Source organism: Ictidomys tridecemlineatus, chromosome 12, assembly GCF_052094955.1.
Source record: "Ictidomys tridecemlineatus isolate mIctTri1 chromosome 12, mIctTri1.hap1, whole genome shotgun sequence".
Lineage (NCBI taxonomy): Eukaryota > Metazoa > Chordata > Mammalia > Rodentia > Sciuridae > Ictidomys > Ictidomys tridecemlineatus.
In genome coordinates, this window is record NC_135488.1 from 49,250,080 (window position 1) to 49,277,050 (window position 26,971).

Consider the following 26,971-nt stretch of genomic DNA (forward strand, 5'->3'; position numbering starts at 1 on the left):
GGTATGTTAACATTAACTGAAGTCACATATCCTTTGGATTCTCAGTTCTGTGTCTTCCTGTTCTAGGATCCCATCTAGGAGCCAACATGTCTCCATAGACTTCTCTTGGGGTGACAGTTTCTATGAACTTCCTTGTTCTGATGACCTTGAGAGCATTGAGGACGACTTGTCAGGTATTTTTATAATTTTTTTTGAATTTTCCTTTTTTCATATTTAAACTGGGGCTGTGGGTTTGGGGGAGGCAGGTCACAGAGGTGAAGAGCTGCTCTGTCATCTCTTGTCCTTATTGTCATATTAGTATTGACTGTGCTCATCTGGCTGAGACAGTGCCTTTCAGGTTTCCTTGTGTTTCTCATATTTAGCCTGGGGCTATTGGACGGGTGTGTGGGGGGGGAAGCTGGTCACTGAGATGAAAAGCAGCTCTATCATCTGATGCCATCAAGGTAAAATGGTGGTATTGATTGTGCTCACCTGCTTGAGGAAGGGCCTTTCAGGTTTCTTACTGTGATGTTACTCTTTTTTTTGCATGTCCACATTGTCTGTTCTTCTGGAGGAAGTCATAATGCAGAGCCCATGCTTAGGGATCAGAGAGTTAGCTCTACTTTCCTGATGACTGTGTCTCTCTCAATTATATGGAATTCTTCTGTACAAGAGGTTTCTATTCAACCTCATTTGTTTGTATATTCAGTCATTTATATTTATCAGTCATCTGGATAGTTTTCTTAAGCTATTTTTTGTTCTCCCTAACCCTTTTTAAATACTACTTTGCTGCTCAATTCATCCCTACTTTAACCATTGGGAATTCTTTCCATTGGAGATCTTTCCATTATCTCCTGTTGTCCTTTAACATATTTTCTGGTTTTGTATCAAAGTTTTTTCTTTCTGATATTTAAATTACCCTGTCTTATATATTTACTGTCTTACTCTTAGTATCAGCCATTTCTTCAAAGAGTCCTGGCTCCTTTGATTAGAGAGTGATAATAAAATCTTTCATCTGGCAGGGGCTGTGGCTCAGTGGTAGTGCACTCATCTGGCATGTGTGAGGCACTGGGTTTGATCCTCAGCACCACATAAAAATAACAAATAAAATAAAGGTCTTTAAAAAAGTCTATAAAACATATTTCATCTTGCATCTTGATCCACACAACTGACAATGCAAAGAAGTGTATATGTATTCTAATCTTTTCATATCCCCTAGTTATAACTATGTTTATGTGGAACTATCTGTGAATGTTTTAAGCAAAATGTGAGTTTATACTAATCTGCAGTCTGTGGATTCTGACCCCTTATGACATATATCCTTCTGCCTTCACCCCTTGTTTATCATAACACCCCATCTAGCTCCCAGTTTCTGCCATATAAATAATTCATTGTTTCATTATGAGCAATGAATTTATTATTGCTCCAGATTATGGGCTTTGACGTAATAAGAAATACACATTCAGGGCTGAGGATGTGGCTGAAGCGGTAGCGCGCTCTCCTGGCATGCGTGCGGCCCGGGTTCGATCCTCACCACCACATTCCAACAAAGGTATTGTGTCCGCCAAAAACTAAAAAAAAAAAAAAAAAAAAAAAAGATATACACATTCAGCCTCTGCACCCAGTTCCTGGTACAGCACTCCTAAAATCTTCATATTTTCTGAGTGACAGAGGTATTAGGAGCAGTTTTTGTTCTAATATTGATTCTTTTACCTTGGTTATTTGCACAGAGCTCCTAAATCCTGTAGAATCTTCTGAGGGCCTAGGAGGGGCTTGTGCTTTAATAAGGACTTTTGGTGAACTCTGGGGCAGCTTCAGGATGGAGAATGGTCATGAGAAAAGCCACAGGAAGGGTGGTGCACCCCAACTCCATGTACATGGAGACTCCTGTGCTGGGAGGCTCCTGGGCCTCATCCTGCACAACTTTTCCTCTGTAATTTGATCTTTTCTAGAATGTCATAAAAGGTAAACCATACAGCATGTAGCCGCTTCAGCCTGGCTTATTTTACTTAGTAGTGTACCAGGTAGGATTTATCTATGTCCTGTGTAGGCTGACAGTTCATTCCTTTATATTCTGTGTTGGTTATGCATTCAGCTATGGGAGGATGTTCTTATTTATGATCTGATCAGCCTCATAGAGCTGCCATGCATAATTACATGCTAGTTTGGTTTTGAAATACCTTTTCAAAGAATTTCTCTAAATGAGGATAATTTATAGGGACACTGTTGGGTCATAGATTGGACTTTTTTGCTTTGGGAAGAACTGGCACATCATCTTCCAAAGTGGTCATGCCACATGTTCTCCTAGTAATGCCTGAGACTGCTGGTATCTCACATCCTGCAGCTGTTGGTGCACTGCTGTTTCTTAGAGTTCAGCAGTTCTAATAGCTGTGTCATACTGCCTCACTATCGTTTTAATTTATGATTCCCTGATGATATGGGATGCTGAACATAATTTTGTATAACTATTTGCCATGTTTTACAGAGTAGGAAAAAATTGTGTGTGTGTGTGTGTGTGTGTGTGTGTGTGTGTGTGTGTGTGTGTAGTGCTGGGGATTGAACCTCAGGCCTCACATATACTAGGCAAGTGCTCTACCACTGAGCTATAGCCCATCCTTTAAAAAATTTCCTAGGCTGGGCTCAAGTTTGCAATCTTCCTGCCCCAGCCTTTTGAGTAATTGGGATTGTTGGCCTGCAACAATCCACTTCGTAAAAATTGAACTTTATAAAGTCCATGTTATTGGTATTTTTTTTTCAGTCAGTTGGTATTTGGTATTGTGAGTTAAAACTCATCATCAAGGACTGGGGAAGTAGCTCAGCATTAGAAAGTTTGTATAGCATGTGTGAGGCCCTGCATTCAACCCCTCATACCAGAAACAAATATACCATCACTAAATCTAAGATCACATAGATTTTCTTATTTTTTTTTCAGATTTCTTTTAGTTTTACCACATTTTAGTTATGGACTGTTATGAATTAATTTTTGTAGGAGTTTCTGTTTTTGTCTACATTCATTTCACTCAATATGGTTTGAATAACTTGTTCAATCACCATTTCTTAAAAAAACAAGGATACTGGGTTTCATTTTAGTTTGAATTTCCAAAATCATGGCTTTGAGTAATGTAGATACAGTACTGAATTTCATCCATTTCTCAGGAATGTCAGGGGGTGCCCATACACCACTGAATTGAAGCATTCTGTGCTGGGTCCTAATGACCACCAGAGGGTATGTGCCACCTTCCTGGATATGGCAGTGTCATAATACTGTTATGGTGGAGTGATAATACTAACATGTTGTTCATGTGCAGCCTCTAATGTAATGTATTATCCATAGTAGCTTTTGATGCTATTGTGTCCACATGTGGCCTCTGATACAAATATAGTATTTGTAGAGTGGTCTTGAACACTAATACAACAGCTTCCATGTTAATATAATGTCCACATTATGGCCTCTAATACTAAAATAATATTCACAACATGGCTTCAAAAACTAATATAATAGCTGCCCTATGGTCTGTAATCCAAATATAATATATATTATAACATCTAAAACAAAATAGTATCTCCCTATGATCTTTAATACTAATATGATATCCATAGTGTAGCATCTAAGGCTAATATAATAGCTGCCCTGTGTCCTTTCATGTTCTTATGGTATTCATAGCTATTGTGGTTTAGATATGAGTTGTCCTTTAAAAATCTCATGTGAGTCAATGAGAGAAAATTTAGATGTGTAATGACTGGATCCTGAGAGCATTAACCTGCATCAGTGCACCAACCTAATGAAAGTATTAACTTAATTATCCACTGATAAAGATTAACTGGGTGGTAACTATAGGATATAAAGATAAAGATTAGGGTATAAAGATAAGATTCTGATGGATCAAAACATGGGATGATGGGCTCTATTTTAGCTAAAATATGCAAACATATGTTGAATAACCAGAACAGTGAATTTCTGAGGTTGTGCATCAGGACTAGTTAGTGACACAGCTCTCTGCAACACTAAACAAGCTAATTAATCAATAGAATCCAAGCTCAGGATGCAACCTGAGGAAAGGGAGGAAATTAAAATTGGGACGGGGGTATGAAGCTGTAGCATAATGTCCTCTAAGCTAATCAGAGGTGGGTCACAGGGGCCCTAATGGGAGCCACCTCCAGGTTCTCCCCTAGATGTGGTTCTGTGGGGATCCTGGAGTTTCCTCCATGTTTGTCTGTTGTTCTCCAGGAAGCTCCTATGAACAAAGATGCAGGCCTGGGTTGTTGTGCTTGCATTTTTCTGAGTTTACCACCCACATCCAGAACTTTTTAATCTCTTTCCATAGGCAGCAATTGCATTCTGAGCCTGAGTTTATCAGCTGCATTTACAGGTGTTTCTATTCAGAATTCACTTTTCCCCCTTTGAGGTGTGCAAAGTTAAAGGCAGTCCAGGTTCCAGACCAGAGTAGAGACCTGGGGGAGCTCAGAGACACCAGGGCCTCCATGGAATGGATTCATAGCAGTTATGCTATTTGTTCACCCATTGAAGCACATCCTGATTGCTTAAGGTATTTGGGGCATTGTGAATAGAACTGCTATATGTAATTGCCTGCTGTTATCTAGATATACATTTTTGAGGCAGTTTTCTATATTTTTAGGACGATATGGTGACACCATGTCTAACTTTGGGGAAAATGGCCATTTTTTTTATAGTGGTTAGCTGTTGTGTGCTGTACCAGCAATGCATAAGAGTTCCTGTGGCTGCTCATCATCCTCATGGTTGATACTGCACTTAGTAAAGACCTTAGCAGCTTAGTAGTTGTGCAGTGCACCTTGGGGTCTTAGTTTGTGCTTTCCTCATGACAGGTGATATTAAGAGTCATTTCTATGCTTCTTTGCCATCTTGTATCTTTCTTGTGCATTGTCTGTTTAGATCTTTACCCATTATGTTGTGTTATTGTTGAGTGTCTTACTAGATTTTGTACACAAGTTTGTTTTAGACATATACTTTCCAACATTTCCCCCAGTCTTTGACTTGTCTTTTTATTTCCTTAATATGATTTTTTTTAACAGAACAGTTTAATACAGTCCACATTATCAGGTTTTTCTTTCAAGGTTTTGTTGTTGTTATTGTTTGTTTGGTAGCAGGGATTGAAACCAGGGGTGCTTAACCACTGAGCCACATCCCCAGCTTTCATGGATTTTTTTTTGGGGGGGAGCTGTATTTAGAACCTCATCATGAAACATGTGGTCATGCACATCTTCTATAGTTTTACAGTTTCCCATTTTAAATGCAAGTCTAGAGAGTATTTTGATAGGTTCCAGTGTGGATTCAGGATGACTGAGGTCCATGTGAGGAAAACATGAGGAAGAAGCTTCCTGTGCACTGCCTGGTGTGCTGAGAAGTAAATTCTGCCATGTTCTTAACTTTCTCAGGTGATATTTTAGCAGAACTTATTTTACAACAGTATCTCTTTTTTTTAATATTTCTTTTTTAGTTTTCGGTGGGCACAACATCTTTATTTATTTTTATGTGGTGCTGAGGATCAAACCCAGCACCCCAGCGCATGCCAGGCGAGTGTGCTAAGGCTTGAGCCACATCCTCAGCCCCACAACAACAACAGTATTTCTTACTGAGGCTTTGGCTGCTCATTATCATGGTATGTCAATGCATTTTGTGTGGTTTGAGTGTCTAAGGACACAAATGCCCCCTCAAGGTGGTGCAGGGAAGGACCAGTGCCTGGAGTCTCACTGAGGCCTGAGAATAAGAGCTCATGAAAATGCAGTAAGTAGCTCTCAGGAGCCTCTAGGTTGAGAGATGTAAAGATTATGATGGATTTCAGTACCCTGAATCCTGGGTAACTACAGAATCCTTGTTGCAGTTACCAGAGCCTTCTGAAGTGAGGGCAGCATGGGTCAAATGACAAACTGTAGTACCCATAATTCTTGGGGACTTGCAGCTTGCTGAGACCTCTGCAGTGAGGGCTGTACTGACAAAAAATCAAACTATGCTGCCAATTACTTTTTGGTGCCTGCTCTGCCCAGGTGCCTCTGAGGGTGAGAATTGTTAGGGCAGAATACCAGACTTCAATGCTCAGAATCTCTGGGGATGCCTACATACCCTGTAACCCTGTAAGTCCCAGATGATTTGGTGATGATGGTTTTGTTGGTAGTGCCCACTTCCTAGAATCTCCAGGGTCCCAGGGAAAGCATGGGGTCTTCAGCTCCTGTGATCCTTAGCAGGAATGTGCAGGGATTAGAGACTTTAGCTTCTAGAAGAATCCTCTGTGGTGAGTGGGCAAACCACTGAACTGCATTACCCACAATCCTAAGAGGGAACTTTAGTTTCAGAATTTTCTGCAGTGAATAGGAAAAACACAGGACTAAATTACACACAAATCTCGGTGCCAGCAGCTCTCAGGATCCTCTGTTGTGAGGACTGTTGGACTGAGAACTTAACTACAGTATCCAGAATCCTTGGTGGGGTGTGTTGCCCAGGTGAGTATGCAGCCTGCAACTTCCAGAGACCTCCCAAGTTAGAGTTCTGCATTATGCAGGTCAGACTACACTACTTACAATTCCTGGGGACACACTGGTGAGTGTGCTGCCTGCAATTCCAGGAGGCTTCCACAGTGAGGTCTTCAGTACCACGGTAAGCATGTGGCCTTCAGTTCTCATGGCCCTTGCAGTAGGGGCATGTAGGCAAAACAGTGGACTACCTTATCCAGAATCCTCAGGGGGAATTGCAGTTCCCAGGATCTGCAATAATGAGGGCTTCAGGGTAGGGAGCTGAAGTATAATACGTAGATTTCTTGGAGGTGCCCTGTGTCCATGTGGCCTAGAACTCTCAGAGGCTTCCATAGTGAGGGCTATGGAGGTAGAGGGCAAGACTATACTACCCAGAATCCCTGGGGGCCTGCAACTCCCAGACACCTTCCTTTAGAATACCGCTGGGGCAAACTTTGTATTGTACTACACAGACTCCTCAGGGGTGTCTAGGTAGGCTTATGCTACACAGATCCCAGAGCCATGATGGGGGCGAAGTCCCCTTAGGTGGGATGGATTGCACCACCCAGAATAATCAATGGCCCACAGCTCTCAGTGACCTCTGCAGTCAGAGCTGACTGAGTAGAACTGAGTTTAATACTCAGAATTCCCTGAGGCTCTGAGCTCTAAGTATTCACTGTAGAGTTGAACATAGCACCAGGCTATAATATCCATGATCCTTGGGGGCTTGCAGCTTCCAGAATCCACTGTAGTGATGCTGCATGAGCAGAACACCAGAATACACTGTCTAGAATCCCTAGGGATGCCTGGGTGACTGTGTAGCCTGCAATTTCTAGAGACCTCTGCAGTGGGGGCTGCATTGTAGAATACCGGATTACACTACCCAGAATCCTGGGTGGGGGTATGAGGTTGAATGTGCTACTTGAAGCCCCCATAGACTTCTGGAGTGAGGGCTGAGTGGGCAGAATGCCAGGCTACACTGTTCAGAATCACTAGGGGTGCCTGAGTAGCCTGCAGCTCACAGAGACCTCTGCAGCTGGGCTGCAATGTGGAATACAAGACTGCAGTACCCAGAATCCTGGTGGTATGAGGGTGAATGTGCTACTTGCAATCCCTAGGCTTCTGGGGTGAGGAATGCATGCGTAGAACACCAGAGTCCACTGCCAGGGTTCTCCAGAGAGTCTGGGCTAGCACATGGCACACAGCTTCCATGGTCCTGAAGGGCAAAGACTGTGTGAGCAGAGCACCAGACTACTACCCCGAGAACCCTGAATCTGTGTAGCCTGCAGCTCCAGAGGCATCCATGGTGAGAGGTGGACAGGCAGGACAGACTGAATGATCTAGAATTCTCTCATAGGCTACTGGGAATTTGGTCTTAGCTCAGATTCTTCTACCCTCTTACAGTGATCACCCTGGGCTGGGAATTAACAGATTTTCTTAAAACCCCTGATTCTGAATTGGAGCAGTCCCTGGCTAAGTCACTCTGTCTCAAGGACTACATGTCCCAGAAGACTCTGAGGTGGTCTGTTTCTGGCCTCAGTCCTTGGGCTGAGGGTCTAAACTCCCTGTAGCTACCTCCCTGTGTGCCTCTGCCTGCCTGTCTCAGGCTGCTGCAATACTTTGCCTGGTGGAGTGCAGTGAGGGTGTCTCCTGGACTCCATTTCTCCTTTTCTGAGATTCCACTCCTCAGGTGCCACAGCCAGACCTAGTTAGAGCAGTGGGAACATATTTTATTCAGTAACTGCTGAGGGTGGAAGGAGGTGCTGACATTCACCAGGGAGCCAGGAAAGGCCCCGCCTCTGAGCTGGGAGGAGCTCCTGCATAGTGCATGGCCTAAGGGGCGTGGTCAATAGGGGGCAGGGCCTTGCCGCCATCTTTAATGCTGCCTCCTTGAGAGTGAGGAGCTGACTTCCCCCCTCAGGACCAACCCAGGTGAGCCCCAGTCCTTGGAGTGTTGGGTCACTCCACAGGGAGTGGCAGAGCTTCCTTCTCAGAGCAGATTGAGAGAGACACCCAGGTTGTGGACTCTCATGGGTCATTCCTCCAGGGACTCATGGAGCTCCCTTCTCCTCAGAGCAGCCTCAGCATTGATTCTTGGCTTAGGGACTTTCGTGAGTTGTGTCTCTAGGGATGCCTGGGGTTTCCTTCTCCTCAGTAGCCTGAGAGAGACACTGGGTGTTGGGACCTTTGTGGGCCACATCTCTAGGGGTGCCTGAGGCTCCCTTCAACTCAGAGTGGCCTGAGGGAGACTCCTGGTGCTGGCACCCTCTTGGGTCATGTCTCTAGGGACGCCCAGGGTTCTGTTCTCCTCAGAGCAGCCTGAGGTAGATGCCTGGTGTGGGGACCATTTTGGGTCACATTCTAGGGACACTGGGGGGCTCCCTCATCCTTACAGCAGCCTGAGGGAGATGCCAGGCCTGGGGAGCCTTGTGAGTCAGGTCTCTAAGTAGCCCTGGGTTCCCTTTTCCTCAGAGCTGCCTGGGGCCTTGCCAGGGTTGCTGTGTGTGGCCGAAGGGGGTGTGGCCAACCAGGGGCGGGGCCTCACCGCCATCTTTAAGGCTGCCTACTTGAGAGTGAGGAGCTGGCTTTCCCCTCAGGACCAATCCAGGAGAGCCCCAGTCCTAGGAGTGTTGGTTCACTTCACAGGGAGGGGCAGAGCTCCCTTCTCAGAGCAGATTGAGAGAGACACCCAAGTTGGGAACTCTCATGGGTCATGCATCCAGGGACTCATGGAGCTCCCTTCTCCTCAGAGCAGTCTCAGTGGACTCTTGGCTTAGGGACTTTTGTGAGTCATGTCTCTAGGGATGCCTGGGGTTCTATTCTCCTCAGAGCAGCCTGAGGGAGTTGCCTGGTTTGGGGACCCTCGTGGGTCACATTCTAGGGACACTGTGGGGCAGCCTCATTCTTACTGTAGCCTGAGGGATATGCCAGGCCTGGGGAGCCTTGTGGGTAACATCTCTAAGTAGCCCTGGGTTCCCTTCTCCTCAGAGCTGCCTAGTGTGGTTGCCAGGGTTGCTGTGCTTGGCCTAAGGGGGCGTGGTCAATCAGGGGTGGGGCCTCACTGCCATCTTTAATGCCGCCTTTTTGAAAGTGAGAAGCCTGCTTCCCCCTCAGGACCAACCTGGGAGAGCCCCATTCCTGGGAGTGTTGGGTCACTCCACATGGAAGGGCAGAGCTTCCTTCTCAGAGCAGATTGAGAGAGACCCAGGTTGGGGACTCTCCTGGGTCATGCCTCCCGGGGCTCAGGGAGCTCCCTTCTCCTCAGAGCAGCCTTAGTGGGGACTCTTGGCTTAGGGACTATTGTGAGTCATGTCTTAGGGTTGCCTGGGGCTCCCTTCTCTTCACATTGGCCTGAGGGAGACGCCAGATGTGGGGAGCCTTGGGGGTTGCAACTCTATGTAGGCCCTGGGTTTTCTTCTCAGAGTGGCCTGAGGGAGATGCCTGGTGTGTGGACCCTCATGGTTGTGGTTTATGTCTCTTTGCATGCCTGAGGTTCCCTTCTCCTCTGAGTAGCCTTGGGGAGATGCCTGGCTTGGGGACCCTCATGGGTTATATGTTTAGGGAAGCCTGGGGTTTTTTGCTCAGAGCAGCTTGAGGAGATGCGTAGCATGGGGACCCTCATGGGTCATGTCTCTAGGGACACGTGTGATTCCCTTTTCTTCAGAACAGCCTCAAAGAGATGGCTCAGAAGCTTCTGGCAGCTCTGGCAGCCGGTGAGGGGATGGTGGGAAGCATGAGGAACAAACCCTGTCCTGGGCCTGAGAGCTGAGGGCAGCCTTGGCTGTCAGCCCCACTCTGTCCTTCACAATTTCATCCTGGCTCCCTGTGCAGCAGTGACCCTTCCTTAGGCTATGACCCTCATCATCTTAATATAGTGACCCAGGGTGGTTTCTAGGGAACCTAGCAGGGAGGAAGGGGGAATGTGTAGGGAGGGAGGAATGTACAGCCTAAGAGAAGGGGACCCCAGTCCACTTCCTTGTTTTCCTTAGTGTTTAAATGGTTTGCTTTTTCTTGCAGTGTTAAAATAGTAGAAAAAAATTGAAAAGTACATATCTTAATAGCCCACTATGTTATTTTTAAAAAATTTTTTAGGGGCTGGTGATGTAGCTTAAGCGGTAGCGCGCTGGCCTGTCATGCGTGCGGCCCGGGTTCGATCCTCAGCACCACATACAAACAAAGATGTTGTGTCCGCTGAAAACTACAAAATAAATATTAAAAAATTCTCTCTCTCTCTCTCTCTCTCTCTCTCTCTCTCTCTCTCTCTCTCTCATCTCATCTCTCTCAAAAAAAATTTAATTTTTATTTTTGTGTACTGGGGATTGAGCTCAATACTTATCTTTTTGTTGTTGTTTTTGTTGTTGTTGTTGCTGAGCCATATCTCCAGCCCTATTTTGTATTATAGAGACAGGGTTTTACTGAGGTGCATCATGCCTTGCTTTTGCTGAGGCTGGTTTTGAAGTTGAGATCCTTCCGCCTCAGCCTTTTGAGCCGCTTTAGTTTAAATATATTACTTCTAACAAAGCTAGAATTTATTAAAAATATATCTTTTTTTTTTTTGTGGAACCGAATTCATGAACCACATTTTTCTTTTTCTTTAATCTCTGCTTAGTTTTTTTTAAAATTTTTTTAGTTGTAGAAGGGCACAATATATTTATTTTATTTATTTATTTTTATGTAGTGGTGAGGATCAAAAACAGTGCCTCACACATGCTAGGCAAGTGCTCTACCATTGAGCTACCACAAGCACACGTTTTTCTTTTGGTGGAGAGTTTAATTAGCTAGAAGCCACCCCTCCAGGACCCTCTTGCTAAGGCCTTCCCTTCCAGACCCTGCCTCTCCTCTAGGCCCCACCTATATTCTATGGCCCTGCTTGTCCTCCTGAACCACCCTTTCCCCTCCTTTCTACCCTGCCTATCCTCTAGGTCCTACTCCTGTTCCAGGGCCTGTCCCTTCCTCAGGTCCCACACTTCTGTGAAGCCCTGCCCCCTTGTGACTCATTCTCCCCCTCCTTCAGACCCTGTCTCTCCTCCAGATCTTTCCCTTGTCCTGCCCCTCCTGCAGACCTCACCCCTCCTCTTTAAATTTTTTTTTGTTGCACATGGATACATTGCCTTTATTATGTTTGTTTATTTTTATGTGGTGCTTAGGTTTGAACCCAGTGCCTCACACATGCTAGGCAAGTGCTCTACCACTGAGCCATAACTCCAGCCCAACCCTCCTCCTCTTTAAGACCTTTACTCTTCTCCAGACCCCACTTATCTTCCAGGCCCCCCCTCCTCTGACCTTCCATCCCCCTCCTCCAGACTCTGCCCCTGCTAGTCTAGGATGAGCAGCTCCCTGGCTGATGTGCTAATTGGCAGTATATTTGTAATGGTGCACAAATAACATCTTTTGTATAAACACTGACATCCTGCATTGGATGAATTATCTTGACTAGTATCAAAATTTGACATACCATAAAAAAATTTAGAAGTCACCTTTCTCTCTCTTTTATTCTCTATAGATCATGAACATTTGAAATAAAATCAGAATTTGTTAAAGGGCAGATGACAGCCAGCCTTGAGCCCTGATGATCCCAGGATCCCATCCAGTGGGAGAACTCTAAGTATCAGTCCAAGGTTTTCTATGCTAATTGATTGATTCATTTATTTTTCTTATTTTAGAGTTATTTTGCTATGTAATTCCCCATGGCCTTTGGTTCCGTGTAATAGGTTTTTGCTGTTCAATTTTTAATTAATATTCTTTCAGTTTTCTACAGAATTTTTAAAATATTTTTTTAGTTGTCAGTGGATCTTTTTATTGTATTTATTTATTTTGATTATTTATATGTGGTGCTGAGGATTGAATCCAGGGCCTAACACTTGCCAGGCAAATGTTCTGCCTTTGTGCCACAACTCTAGCCCTGTATAGGATTTTTAATTCTGTGAACTTCTATTTTTTATTCATTTTCTATTTAATTACACCAATAAGGAATATTTTAAAAATTTCTTTTAGCTTACTTTGTTTTTGATTGAGAGAATTGTTTTGTTTGAGAGAATTGTCTTGTTTGGAAAGGTTCACAATCAAATGATTTTAATTAATTTCCATTTATTAAGACATGTTTGAGACTGGGTGTGCAGCTCAGTGGCAGAGCACTTGCCTGGCATGTGAGAGGCCATGGAGTCCATCCCAGCACTACACACACAGAAGATGTCTTTGACAGGACTCAAGCATGAGAGATATAGTTTCAAAAGATCATGTATTGGGGCTGGGGTTGTGATTCAGCAGTAGAGCACTCGACTGGCACGTGTGAGGCCGTGGGTTTGATCCTCGGTTCCACATAAAAATAAGTAAATAAAATAAAGGTATTGTGTTGAACTACAACTAAAAATAAAGAAAAATTTTTTTAAAAAGATCATGTATTTACACATATACACATATACCAATGTGCCTCTTCCAAATTTATATGAAATTATTCTAAGAAAATTTCAAATCAGTTTTAAAAGAGAAGAGGGATGATGACATTTCAAATTTAGAAAGCATTTCCATATGTCCTATTAAAGTTCTATATTCATTAGAAAGTTATCTTATTCCTTGCATACAAAGGGATGGGCCTTCTAATAAGCACGATACTTTATGTTGTCAAAAATTCTTGTGGGAGACCTCTTTTAAGTGTTTGCCTCTGTTCAAAATATGATTTAAAAATGTATCAATTTGCTTTTGATTTCAGAAATTTGTCTTTCTTTTGAAATTATGTATTTATTAGTATTTAGGGTTATTTCATGTAGTAAATGCCATGATTACATTTTATCCTAATGTTGGTGCCCCTATGTGCTTATAAAGTGGCTTTCAGAATGCAGTTGAGTATCTCTCTCATATTTGTTGGATTCATTAGAAAAGTACATGCACTTTTGATCATATTTAAATGGTTGCATTGGAATTATTAGGCACCTGGGCCTAATCCTGCACAACTCTTCCTTTGTAATTTTGTCTTTTCTAGAATGTCATGAAAGGTAAACCATACAGTATGTAGCCTCTTCAGCCTGGCTTATTTCACTTAGTGTACCAGGTAGAATTTATCTATTTCTCTGTAGGTTCATTCCTTTATATTCTGTGTTGGTTATGCATGTAGGTATGGGAGGACATTTTTTTTTAATTTTAATATTTATTTTTTAGTTTTCGGCAGACACAATATCTTTGTTTGTATGTGGTGCTGAGGATCGAACCCGGGCCATTTGTATGTGGTGCTGAGGATCGAATGCTACCGCTTGAGCCACATCCCCAGCCCTGAGAGGACATTCTTATTTATGATTTGATCAGCATCATAGAGCTGCTATTCATAATTACATACTAGTTTTGTTTTGACATACTTTTTCAAAGAATTTCTCTAAAAGAAGATGACTTATAGGGACACTGTTGGGTTATAGATTGGACTTTTTGCTTTGGGAAGAACTGACACATCATCTTCCAAAATGGCCATGCCACATGTTCTCCTAGTAATGCCTGAGACTGCTGGTATCTCACATCCTGCAGCTGTTGGTGCACTGCTGTTTCCTCAGTTCTCAGCACTGCATATAAATAAATAAAAGTCCATTGATTACTAAAATTTTTTTAAATGAGCATTTGAGTTGTGTGTCTTTGGAGTGAGACCTCTGAAACCATGAGCAGCAAATAAGCTTTTCCTTTTTAAAATTTTTCCTGTCAGATCTTTTGGTCACAGTGATGAAAAAGCTGACTAAATCAGTGAATGGGTTTTTGCTGTGAATAATCTATACGATTCAGTAGTCTTTGGAGATGGTTTGTTGGGAGAGGAAGTTTGAAATATTTAGAGATAAAGCTGGAAAAGGTTTAGTAAGTTGCAGGTGGAGCTTAATGAGGGATTCTGGTGGGTTCTCAGAAGTCTAAAATGCCATTAGGATTGTAAAAAACAAAGAATGGAGTTGTAAGGTTTCAGAGGAAGAGGACTCTATTGAAATACGACTAGAGGGCATTCATATTACACTCTTGCTAGGAAGTTGTCTACATTTTGCCCGTGTCCTGAGACATTCTATGAGGTGATGAGCTAATTAATCTGGCAAAGGAAATTTCAAGGCAACACAGCATTCAGGTAGTGAGATAGATATTGCTGGTGACCTTTAGTCAAATTTACTATGGATCAGATCAGGAAGCAGAGCAGAAAGATTTTAACAATTTCCACTTTGCCCAGAAAAATGTAAAACTGGGATGAAGGAAGTTGTTATTGTTCAGGACATTACCACTGCAGATATGCTAAATTACTTTACCCAGAGACAATATAAAAGATGGCTTGTGGGCATCTTAGGAATTGAAAAGATCTCACCTATCTCTGGCTCAAGGTTATAAAAGTAACAATTCTTTGAGACCATTTGTGCACCTGCTTGAATAAGGGGGTTGGGAAGTTGTTTCACCATGCCAAGCACTCAGAGGATACTACAGCCATAGTCATAGAAATCTTGCCTACTGGTTGAGATGGTAAAAGAACTTGGCATCAACCAAGTTGCTTTTTCTATTATCTTTTTTTTTTTTTTTTTGATTGGGGGACATTGGAGTTAGGGAGTTATGGAGGCTTTCACTGAGATTTCAAAGGAAAACCTGGGAGGCCAGAAAAATGGTTAGTTGCTGTGGGTAGCCTCTGAGAGTGTGATATGAAGTGAGAAGGCAGCTGGAACAGTAGTGGAGACCCCCAAGATTAAGAGATTCCAGTACCATGGAGAGTCTGCCAAGGAAAGCTGTGGGAATCAAACAGATGTATAAGCTGAGAGAGTCTTGTGGGTTGCAACCAGCAAAGCCATAGGGCAGAGCTGCACAAGCCCTTCTGGAGAGAACATCACCATGCCATGTGCCTCAGATGCTGGTTGTGGAACTATAGGTTTTGTGTGCCCAACTGAGTGTTAGTGTTTGTTTGGTCCCACTGGTACCAGTCTTGGATATCAAGAACAGGTCCTTGTTTCCCTGATGTTGAAGATTAAACACCCATGAAATGCTTAGGTAAGCATAGAAACCAAGTTTTATTTAAGAAAGAAATGAAGATAGACTTCTCCAAAGAGAAGGGAGCTCAGAATTGAATGTCTGTGGGGATGGGTGTGTCTTGCTCTTTTATATACCCCAGATCCCCTACATATGTGCCTAAGGGCAGGAAGAAGCAGGAATGTGACCTATCTGGTCCCCCTAGGCTAGGCAGGGTTGCACGCAGATTGCTTTTTTGGCAAAGAAAGCATGTGGGGAGTCAGTACAGTGGGCTTATTTTATATAATTATTCTCTTAACCTTATGTTTCCACCATCCTCATCTATCTCTCCTTGACATCACCCCTTCTTTAAAAGACCCTGTGCTGTTATTTGTTGATTTTTATGTAACTTGCTTTTGCTTTTTATGGGAGCTCATTGCAGAGAATTTGCCTTGAATCTCAGAAGAGACTTTGGACTTGGCCTTTTGAGTATGCTGGACTCTTGGGCTGGGATGTAGCTCAGTGGCGAAGCATCTGCCTTGCATCCACAAAACCCTGGGTTTGACCCCTGGTAATAAAAGGAGGGGGAGAGAGAGAGAGAGAGAGAGAGAGAGAGAGAGAGAGAGAGAGAGAGAGAAGAAGAGGAGGGGAGGGGAGGGGAGGGGAGGGGAGGGGAGGGAGAGAATGAGAATATGAGAAAATATTGTTTCTTGGAAATGAACTCAAATATTTTGCATTGTGAGTGGACCTGAGCTTTTCTGGGCCAGGGTCAGAATACTATGGTTTAGATATGAAAACTCATGTGGGAGAATATGCAAAAAAGTTTTCAGGTGAAATGATTGGATAGTGACAGCCTTAAACTGATCAACATGTTAATTCACCCATAAGGAAAACTTAATAATTATAGGTAGGTAAAGTGTGGTTGGAGGAGCACTGGAGGCATTCCTTTGGGAATATATTTTTTCCCTGGTCTCTCTTTCCTGTTTCCTGTTTGGCAAGTCCTGACCCGCTCTCCTCCTCCATACCCTTGGGTGAGGTGATGGTGTTCTGTCTCACTTCAGGCCCAGAGACATGAATCCACTTTCTGTGAATGGAGACTTTGGAAACTGTGAGTGCCAAATCAAAATTTTTATTCTCTAAAATTGTTCTTGTCACAAATTTTAGACACAGTGACAAAAAAAAGCTTACTAAAACAATACTGCCTAGAAATAATATAATAGTGGCCCTTTGACTTTTTATGCTAATGTAATATTCATAAATAGCATCTAGAATTAATTTAATAGCTACCATATAACCTTTAATGGTATTATTATATCAATACTATAGTATCCAAAACTAACATAAGCCTGCACTCTGGTCTTTAATACTGTTTCCACAACTCAGTTCTTATCCTCAATGTCAATCCTATAATGAGTGCACAGTTTTGAGAAAAAGGAAAAGAAGATTTATTGCTTTGATAGCAAAGGAGAAACACAGGGGACTCCTGTCCCAAAGTCTATGATTCTGCCCATCAGGAACAGAGGCCTTTTAGAGAGATTATTCAAAAGCTACATTGCATGTGTTCTCTGTCTGGAATTGTAATTTACTTGTTAATTTCAGAGATAGTAATTTCTGAGATCTTCTGGTACCATCCCCAAATTCTGTATGACTTAATTCCTGAGGTGGATGTGTGTGTACTTAAGGACAGAGAAATCTTCCTAAATGGGAAAGGTAATCCTGTTTCCCCTGAGATTAGGGAGGGGAGAGATTAGGGAGGAGCAGAGAGAGAAATAAAGAAATATATATATATCAAGTGCTCTACCATTGAGCCACAACCTCAGCCCCAAGAAATATGTCCTTTTAAAAAATAAGTTGGTAGGGGAGGTGGTAGTTTTGGCTCAGTGGTAGAATACTTTCCTAACACATAAAATAAATAAGATAATAGGTATTGTATCCATCTACAACCCAAACCAAAAGAATTTAAAAAAAAGACAACTGCTTTCAATTACAATATTCTATTATATTAGTCATTTATTTAAAAAAATCAATAAAAATATTCTACTATATTAAAAGATAGTTACAGTGGATGAAGGGAAAGCAAGGAACAAGAGATGGGTAATCGAGAAATGAAAGATGGAGACCAGGCAGAGATACACCCCAGAGTTTGTCAGAGCTGACAAATAATGGCCATATGTCTGTAGGAAAGAGAGGCAAAACAGGCTTGAATTCTGGGATTTTTATAGGGCAGGTACAGGATTCAGAGCCCAGAGAATTCTAATACTAAAGGTTAAAGTTTGGGTTGGTATGGGGGAGTGATGAGCCTTTCTCAGAAAGGGCCTTGTGTGGGAAAGTGAAACTTTTTCCTTAAAATGGCAGCTGTCATTTAAGATATCCATCCAGATGCTAAGCAAGGACCTTACAGTGGCAGAGCATAAAGGGCTATATTCAAAGTATAAAGTGGACCACTGTAATAATACTACTATAATATCCATAGTACAGCAACTAAAACTAATATAGTAGCTGTCATGTTGCCTTTAATATTAATATAATATCATAATGTGGTCACAGGGCAGCTTTTATATTAGTTTTATAGGCCACTGAATGGATATTAATATTAAAGGCCAAAAGGCAGTGATCATATCAGTTTGGTATGCCATAGTGTGCATGTAATATTAGTGTTAAAACTGAAATAAGAGCTGCCTTGTGCCCTTTTAATACTAATATGTCATCTATACTATGGAATTGTAACTGATATAATAGCTCCTCTGTGAACTTTATAACTAATATGATATCCATATTATGGCATCTAAAACTGATATATTAGCTGAAATGTGGAATTTAATGTTAATATTATATCCATCCTGTAAACCTAAAAGTAATATAATAACAGCCCTGTAGCCTTTAATATTAATACAGTATTCATATTATAGCATCTAAAACTAATATAATAGCTACCCTGTGGCTCTTAGTATTAATAGTATATCTATATTATAACATCTAAAACTAATATATGTGCCCAGTGCTCTTAGTACTAATATGATATCCATTAAATAACATCTAAAAAACTGATATAATATATCTTGTGGCTTTAAAAATTTTTTTTTAGTTATAGATGGACCCAATGCCTTCATTTTATTTGTTTGTTTTTTTATGTGATGCTGAGGTTCAAACCCAGTGCCTCACATAGGCAAGTGTTCTACTACCGAGTCACAACAACAGCCCCTCTTGCGGCTTTTAATAATAATATGATATCCATATATAGCATCTAAAAGCAATATACTATCTTTCATGTGGCCTTAAATATTAATATACTATTCATGCTATGATATTTATAACTAATATAGTAGCTGCCCTTGGTCTTTAATATTAGTATAATATTCATATAGTGACCTATAAACCCAATATAATAGCTGCCCTGTGACTTTAAAAAAAATTTTGTGTTAGTTGTTTTTATTTACTTTTGTAGATGGACACAATACCTTTATTTTATCTGTTTATTTTTATGTGGTGTTGAGGATCGAACCCAGTGCCTCACATGTGCTAGGCAAGCACTGTACTACTGAGCTACAACCGCAGCCCTGTCCTGTGGCTTTAATACTTTTAATGTAGCATCAAAAATTGATAAATTACCTCCCTGTGACTTTTAATATTAATATAATCTCCTTACCATAGCAACTGAAACTGATAGCACAGCTGCCCTGTGTCCTTTAATACTAATATACATTCTATAACACTTAAAAGTGACATAATATTTGCTTTGTGGCCTATAATATTAATATGATATCTATAAGAGCTTTTAAAACTGATATAAGAGCTGTCCTATGTGGTGTTTAATGATGATAGTATTTTAAAGCTGATATCATATCTTTCCTATTCCCTTTAATCTTGATAACTTATCCATATTAATATATTTAACACTGACAAAATGACTGTACTATGGCATTTTTTACATCTTTTTTTTTTTAGTTTTGATGGACCTTTTAAAATTTTATTTATTTATATACAATGCTGAGATTTGAACCTAGTGCCTCTCACATGCTAGCCAAGTGCTCTACCACGAAGCTACAACCCCAGCCCATACTGTGGCCTTTAATACAAATATAATGTCCATATTATAGCATGTAAAACTGATAGAATAGGTATACAATGTGTATAAAACTAATAGTTTCCCATGACCTTTAATACTTACATATTATCCATATAATAGCGTCAAAAATTGATATTAGTTGCCCTGGGATTTAATATTATAGCCTCAATGTAGCATCTCTAATTAATGTAATAGCTTCCCTATGGCCTTATATAATCATTCTCCTGTGGCTTTTAATATTAATACAATATTCATATTATAGCATCTAATACTAATATAATAGCTGGCAATGTGCCTAAGGTATTAATATGATATCCACATATAGCATCTAAAACTAATAAAATAGCTGCATTTTTTGTCCCTAATACTTATAAGAGATCCATAGTATAGAATCTAAAATTAATAGAGTAGCTGCTCTGTGGCCTTAAACACCAATATGACATCTATTTGTAGCATCCAAAAGTGACATAATAGCTTCCCTGTGGCTTTATTGTTAATAAGATATTCATACAATAGCATTAAAAACTAAAATAATATCTTACCTTGCAGCCTTAATATTAATATGATATGCATACTATGGCATTAAAAATTAATATATAGGTACCATGTGGCTTTTAATATTAAAATGCTGTCTATTTTACAGCATCTAAAATGAATACTATACACACACACACACACACACACACACAAACTATAGCTTCTAAAACTGACAAGGTGGTTCCTCTGTGGCCTTTAATATTAATATGATACCTATAAAGTAGCATCTAAAACTATTATGATAGCTTCCCTGTAGGGTTTAATATTAATATTATATCAATAATAATAATATAATATTCTATATTATACTATATATTATAATAATAATATAATATTCTATATTATACTATAGCATCTAAAATCAATATACACACTGTAGCATCTACAACAGATATATTAGCTGCACTGTGGCTTCTAACATTAAAATCATTTCTGTAGTATAGCATCCAACACTAATAGCTGTATGATGGACTTTCTTACACCCTCTCCAAAAAACAAAAAAATTAATAAAATAGCTGCCACCTGGCTCTTAATGTTTTATTCTTACTATAACACATTAAACTAATAAAATAGCTGTAGATAGTAAAGACTGAGCCCATGAGGTTTCAGAGGAAAAGGCCTCTGTTGGAAATTGGATGAGAGGCCATTCTTGTTATATTCTAAAGTTGTCTACAGTTTGCCTATGTTCTGAGATGTTCTGTGAGGCTAGATTTAAAGGTGATGGAGTAATTAATCTGGCAGAAGAAATTTCAAGGCAACACAGAATCCAGGCAGTGACATGAATATTGCTGGCAGCTTTTAGCCAAATTTGGTGTAATAATCAAAGGTCATAAAGCAGAGCAGAAAGAAAGAAACCTTTTAATTTGGTCAGAGTTAAACTAAATGTGTGAGTCAAACTGGAGCTTAGGAAGTTGTAATTGTTAAAACATTCTGACCACTAAAGAGATGCTAAATACTTTGCCCAGAGACAATAGGAAAGAAGACTTGACTGCATCTCAGGAATTGGCAAAACCACCCCAGTTTCAGGCTATCTTTTTTTTGGACCAGGAATTGAACCCAGAGGTACTTAACCACTGAGTCACATCCTCAGCCTTTTAAAATATTTTATTTAGAGACATGATGTCACAGAGTTGTTTAGGGCCTTGCTAAATTGCTGAGGCTGACTTTGAACTTGCAATCTTCTTGCCTCAGCCTCCTAAACTGCTGGGATTAGAATCAGGCACCACCCTGCAGCTGACCCTTGACTAGGACAGGACCTCCTGGGAAGGGGTACCTGCACAGTGTCCAGAGGTCATCTGGATGGAGGCAAGAAGCCCCTCCTTATTTTCTGTGCTCAGCCCCTATGGGGAAAGGTGTCTACTCTCAGTATACTGACCACCAGCCCCCTTCCTTTCCACCTATCTGACTTTGTCTTGGATTACCCCAAGCTTGTTCTATGCTCACTCTCTCAAAGGGCTAGCCAGGCCCAGTGGGCATAGGTGAGACACCATGACCAAGTGGAGTATCATCTTGTGTACATTCCTGAGGGACTCTCCCTGCTGAGATTAAAAGAGATATTTTGGCTGTTCCAAGGTGTAGATGGCAAGAGGGGAGCTGAAAGAGAATATGAGGGGTGGTTTGTTCAGCCCTGGACTTTCTGGGGTCCAGGGCTTTGGGGACATAAAATATGGGTGGAAAATATTCAAACCATAGCACCATCCTTTTAGATCAAAACATGGGATGATGGGCTCTATTTTAGCTAAAATATGCAAACATATGTTGAATAACCATAACAGTGAATTTCAGAGGTTGTGTATCAGGACTAGGTAGTGGCACAGCTCTCTCTACAATAATAAACAAGCTAATCAATCAACAGAATCCAAGCTCAGGATGCATTTGCTACCAGTGGAAAAGAGATAAAATTAAAAATTGGGATGGGGGTATGAAGCTATAGCATAATGTCCTCTAAGCTAATCAGAGGTGGGTCATAGGGACCCTAATGGCAGCCACCTCCAGGTTCTCCCCTAGATGTGGTTCTTTGGGGATCCTGGAGTTGCCTCCATGTTTGTCTGTTGTATCCCTGGTAGCTCCTATGGATGGACAAAGATGCAGGCCTGGGTTGTTGTGCTTGCATTTTTCTGAATTTACCACCCACATCCATAACTTTGAAATCTCTTTCCATAGGCAGCAACTGCATACTGAGCCTGAGTTTATCAGTTGCATATACAGGTGTTTCTATTCAGAATTCACTTTTCCCTCTGTGAGGTATGCAAAGGTAAGGGTAGTCCAGGTTCCAGACCAGAGTAGAGACCTTGGGGAGCTCAGAGACACCAGGGCCTCCATGGTGTGAATTCATAGCACTTATGCTATTTGTTCACCCATTGAAGCATATCCTGATTGCTTAAGGTATTGGGACATTGTGAATAGAACTACTATATGTAATTGTCTGCTGTTATCTAGATATATATTTTTGAGGCAGTTGTCTATCTTTTTTGGACCATGTGGTGACACCATGTCTAACTTTGGGGAAAATGGCCATTTTTTTTGATAGTGGTGAGCTGTTGTGTGCTGTACCAGCAATGCATAAGAGTTCCTGTGGCTGCTCATCATCCTCATGTCCCAGAAGCTTTTGAGGTGGTCTCTGCCTTTGGGCGCCTGAGTGAGGGTCTAGACTCCCTGTGGAAGCCTCCCTCTGTACCTCTGCCCACTTGTCTCAGGCTGCTGCAGCCCTTGGCCAGGTGGAGTGCAGGGAGGGGGTCTCCTGGACTCCATTTCTCCTCTCCTGAGATTCCGCTACTCATGGTGCCACAGCCAGACATAGTTACAGCAGGGGGAATAGATTTTATTCAGTGGAAGAAGGCACTGACATTCACCAGGGAGTTGTTAGAGGCCCCGCCTCTGAGCCCTGAGCAGCTCCCTTTTGGAGCATGTGCACATGGCCAAAGGGGCGTGGTCAAGAAGGGGCAGGGCCTCGCCGCCATCTTTAATGCTTCCTCCCTGAGAGTGAGGAGAGCTGGCTTCCCACTCAGGACCAACCAGGGATAGCCCCAGTTCACTGGAGTGTTGGGTCACTCCACAGAGAGGGGCAGAGCTCCCTTCTCAGAACAGATTGAGAGAGACACCCAGGTTGGGGACCCTCGTGTGTCATGCCTCCAGGGACTCCCGGAGCTATCTTCTCCTCAGAGCAGCCTCAGTGGACTCTTGGCTTAGAGGCTTCGTGAGTCATGGTTCTAGGAATGCCTAGGGTTTCTTTGTCCTCAGCGCAGCCTGAGGGGGACGCCCGTCTTGGAGACCCTCGTGTGGCATGTTTCTAGGGTTTCCAGGATTTCCCCAATCCTGCCAGGGTTGGGGACCCTCACAGGTCATGTCTCTAAGTAGGCCTGGGGTTTCCTTCTCCTCAGAGCCCCTTCTCAGAGCAGTCTTGAGGAGACGCCAGTGTGGGGACTTTCTTTGGTCACTTCTCTAGTGACACCCGGGGTTCCCCTCTCTTCAGAGTTGTCTGAGGAAGACTCCTGGTGTGGGGAGCCTTTTGGGTTGTGTCTCTAGGGACACCCGGGGTTCCATTCTCCTCAGAGCAGCCTGAGGGATATGCCTTGTGTGGGGCAACCCTATTTTGTATTATAGATAGGGTTTCACTGAGTTGCTTCCTGCCTTGCTTTTGTTGAGACTGGTTTTGAACTCAAGATCCCTCTGCCTCAGCCTTCTGAGCCGCTTATGTTTAAATATATTACTTCTAACAAAGCCAGAATTTATTAAAAATACATCCCTTGTATTTTTAATAATGAACCACATTTTTCCTTTAATCTTTGCTTAGTTTTGTTCAATTTTTTTTAATTGTAGAAGGGCACAATGCATTTATTTTATTTATTTTTATGTGTTGCTGAGGATCAAACCCAGTGCCTCACACATGCTAGGCAAGCACCCTACCACTGAGCTACCACTGCCACACATTTTTGTTTTGGTGGAGAGTTTAATTAGTAAGAAACCATCCCTCCAGGACCCTCTTGCTAAGGCCTCCCCCTCCAGACCCCACCTCTTCTCCAGACCCCACCCATATTCTTTGGCCCTGTCTGTCCTCCTCAACCACCTTCCCCCTCCTTCCTACCCTGTCTCTCTACATCCTACTCATGTTCTAGGGCCTGTCCCTCCCTCAGGTCTCACCCATCTGCCAGGCCAGGCACCCTTGTGGCTCATTATACCTCTCCTTCAGACCCTGTTTCTCCTCCAGATCTTTCCCTTCTTCCTGTCCTGCTCCTCCTCCAGACCTCACCCTCCTCTTTTTAATTTTTTTTTTATTGCTCGTGGACACAATGCCTTTATTTTGTTTATGTATTTTTATGTGGTGCTAAGGTTTAAACCTATTGCCCCACACATTCTAGGCAAGCCCTCTACCATGGAGCTATAAATCCAGCACAATCCTCTTCTTTAAGACCCTGCCTCTTCTCCAGACCCCACCCATCTTCCAGGCTCCCTCCTCCTCCTGATATTCCCTCCACCTCCTCCAGACTCTTCTCTGCTAGTCTAGGATTAGCAGCTCCCTGGCTGCTGTGCTAATTGGCAGTGTATTTGTCATGGTGCACAAATAATGTCTGTTGTGTAAACACTGTCATCCTGCATTGGATGAATTATCTTGACTGTATCAGAATTCGATATACCATAAAATAACTTTAGAAAAGTCACATTCTCTCATTTTATTTTCTCTATAGATCATGAAATAAAATCAGAATTTGTTAAAGGGCAGATGACAGTCAGCCTTGAGCCCTGATGATCCCAGGATCCCATCCAGTGGAGGAACTCTAAGTACCAGTCCAAGGTTTTGTATGCTAATTGATTCATTTTCTTATTTTAGAGTTATTTTGTAATATAATTCCCCATGGCCTCCAGGTCTCCAGTTCTGTGCAGTAGGTTTTTCCAATTCAATTTTTGATTAATATTCTTTCAGTTTTCTTCAGAATTTTTAAAATATTTTTTTTTTAGTTGTCAGTGGATCTTTTAATTTTATTTACTTATTTTGTTTATTTATATGTGGTACTGAGGATTGAACCCAGGGCCTGACACATGCCAGGCAAATGCTCTGCCTTTGTGCCACATTGTAGACCTTTATAGAATTTTTAATTCTGTGGACTTCTATTTCTTTTATAAGGAATATTTTAAAAATTACTTTTAGCTTACTTTGTTTTTGATCGAGAGAATTGGCTTTTTTGAGAGAATTTTATTGTTTGAAAATGCTCATAATCAAATGATTTTAATTATTTTTCACTTATTAAGTTGTCTTTGGAGACAGGATGTGTAGCTCAGTAGCAGAGCACTTGCCTGGCATGTGAGAGGCCATAGAGTCCATCCCAGCACCACACACACAGATGTCTTTGACAGGACTCAAGTATGAGAGGTATGGTTTAAAAAGATCATGTATTGGGGCTGGGGTTGTGGCTTAGCAGTAGAGTACTCGACTAGCATGTGTGAGGCCCTGGGTTTGATCCTGGGTACCACATAAAAATAAGTAAATAAAACAAAGGTATTGTGTCCAACTACAACTAAAAATAAAGATTTTTAAAAAAGGTCATGTATTTCCACATACATACATATGCCACAGTGCCTCTTCCAAATTCATATGAAATTATTCTAAGAAAATTTCAAATCAGTTTTAAAAGAGAAGAGGGATGATATTTTTAATGTCAACTATTGATATTTCATGATATTTAAAATCACTATAAATGAAATTTCCTGAGATACAAATCATTACAAAATGTAAGAGACAAGTCAGTAGCTACTTTTTTTTTTGCAATTCAGATACATTTACTAAAAATAGCTTTTTTTAAAAAAAGATATTTTTTCTTCTTTAAAATTCAGAAAGCATTTCCATATGTCCTATTAAAGTTCTACATTCATCAGAAAGTTCTCTTATTCCTTGCATACAAAGGGATGGGCCTTCTAATGAGCATGATACTTTATGTTGTCAGGAATTCTTGTGAGAGAACTCTTTGTTTTGCCTCTGTTCAAAATCTTATTTAAAAATGTATCAGTTTGCTTTTGATTTCAGAAATTTGACTTTCTTTTGAAATTATGTATTTATTAGTATTTAGAGTTATTACATGTGGGAAATGCCATGATTACCTTTTATCCTAATGTTATCCTAATGTTGTGTTAATAATTTCCTAAGCTAGGTTATGTTCATTTTTCTTATCAACAGTCAATAAAGCCTTTTTTGTTGTTTTGATGGTATGCTTAATGTGAACATGCTTTATGATGTGACACCACTGTTCTTGATGGTCTAGGTATGCAATACATCACAAGGATAGTATTTTGATTCTGAGAGTCTCAAGTGTCCAACATGTTTCCTTAAGAGGAATGATTATTTATTTTCTATTTGATTACACAAATAAGATACAAATTCTTTTTTTTTTCCTTTTGTGGTTCTGGGGGTTGGTCCTAGGGACTCCTGCATGCTAGGAAATCTTTCTACCACTGAGCTACATCCCCAGCCCCATAGATCCTTTAGTTGTCATTAGCTTCATGATGAGCTAGTTACAATAAAATTACTTAGAATTTCAACTAGATTTAGACTCATGCAAGAGTTTGGGCATCCATAGTTCCTTGTGATTTCTAAAAGGTAGAGTTTCCCACAACACAGCAGCATCTAATATCACTCCTGGACTGATCTGACACCTCTGCTTCTCTTGGCTCACCACTTCCTGTAGAGGTCTTGGAGGAAATGGATGTTCTTTGACTATTTGTCCCACTGACAAATATTTGATTATATTGCTGCTAAAAGGTATGCATAGAAATAAAATAGAGACAAGGATTCTTTGGGATAAGTGATTCAGTCACAGTGAGTCAGTTTGCAATTAGAACATTTTTTTTTATAAAGTCACTGTTTCAGGACAGTTAAACCATGAGTTGAAATAAAATCTCCAAAATGTCATTTTTTTTCCTCTGTAGTGATCACATTTTAAGAAGGAAAACCTAGAACCTAGTGATAGC

General features: G+C 41.3%; 1 long non-coding RNA gene across 2 annotated transcripts; it reads left to right on the forward strand.

Annotated features, from left to right (window-relative positions):
• LOC144369584 (uncharacterized) lies at positions 1 to 25,664 on the forward strand. 2 transcript variants are annotated; one of them, XR_013429369.1, is made up of 4 exons: positions 1 to 173; positions 11,969 to 12,083; positions 24,697 to 24,803; positions 25,275 to 25,664. It is a non-coding gene; the product is annotated as an uncharacterized LOC144369584 (long non-coding RNA). The 2 variants fall into 2 exon arrangements; XR_013429368.1 differs by lacking the exon at positions 25,275 to 25,664 and having other exon boundaries at positions 3 to 173; positions 24,697 to 25,212.
• Positions 25,665 to 26,971: the final 1,307 nt, after the last annotated feature.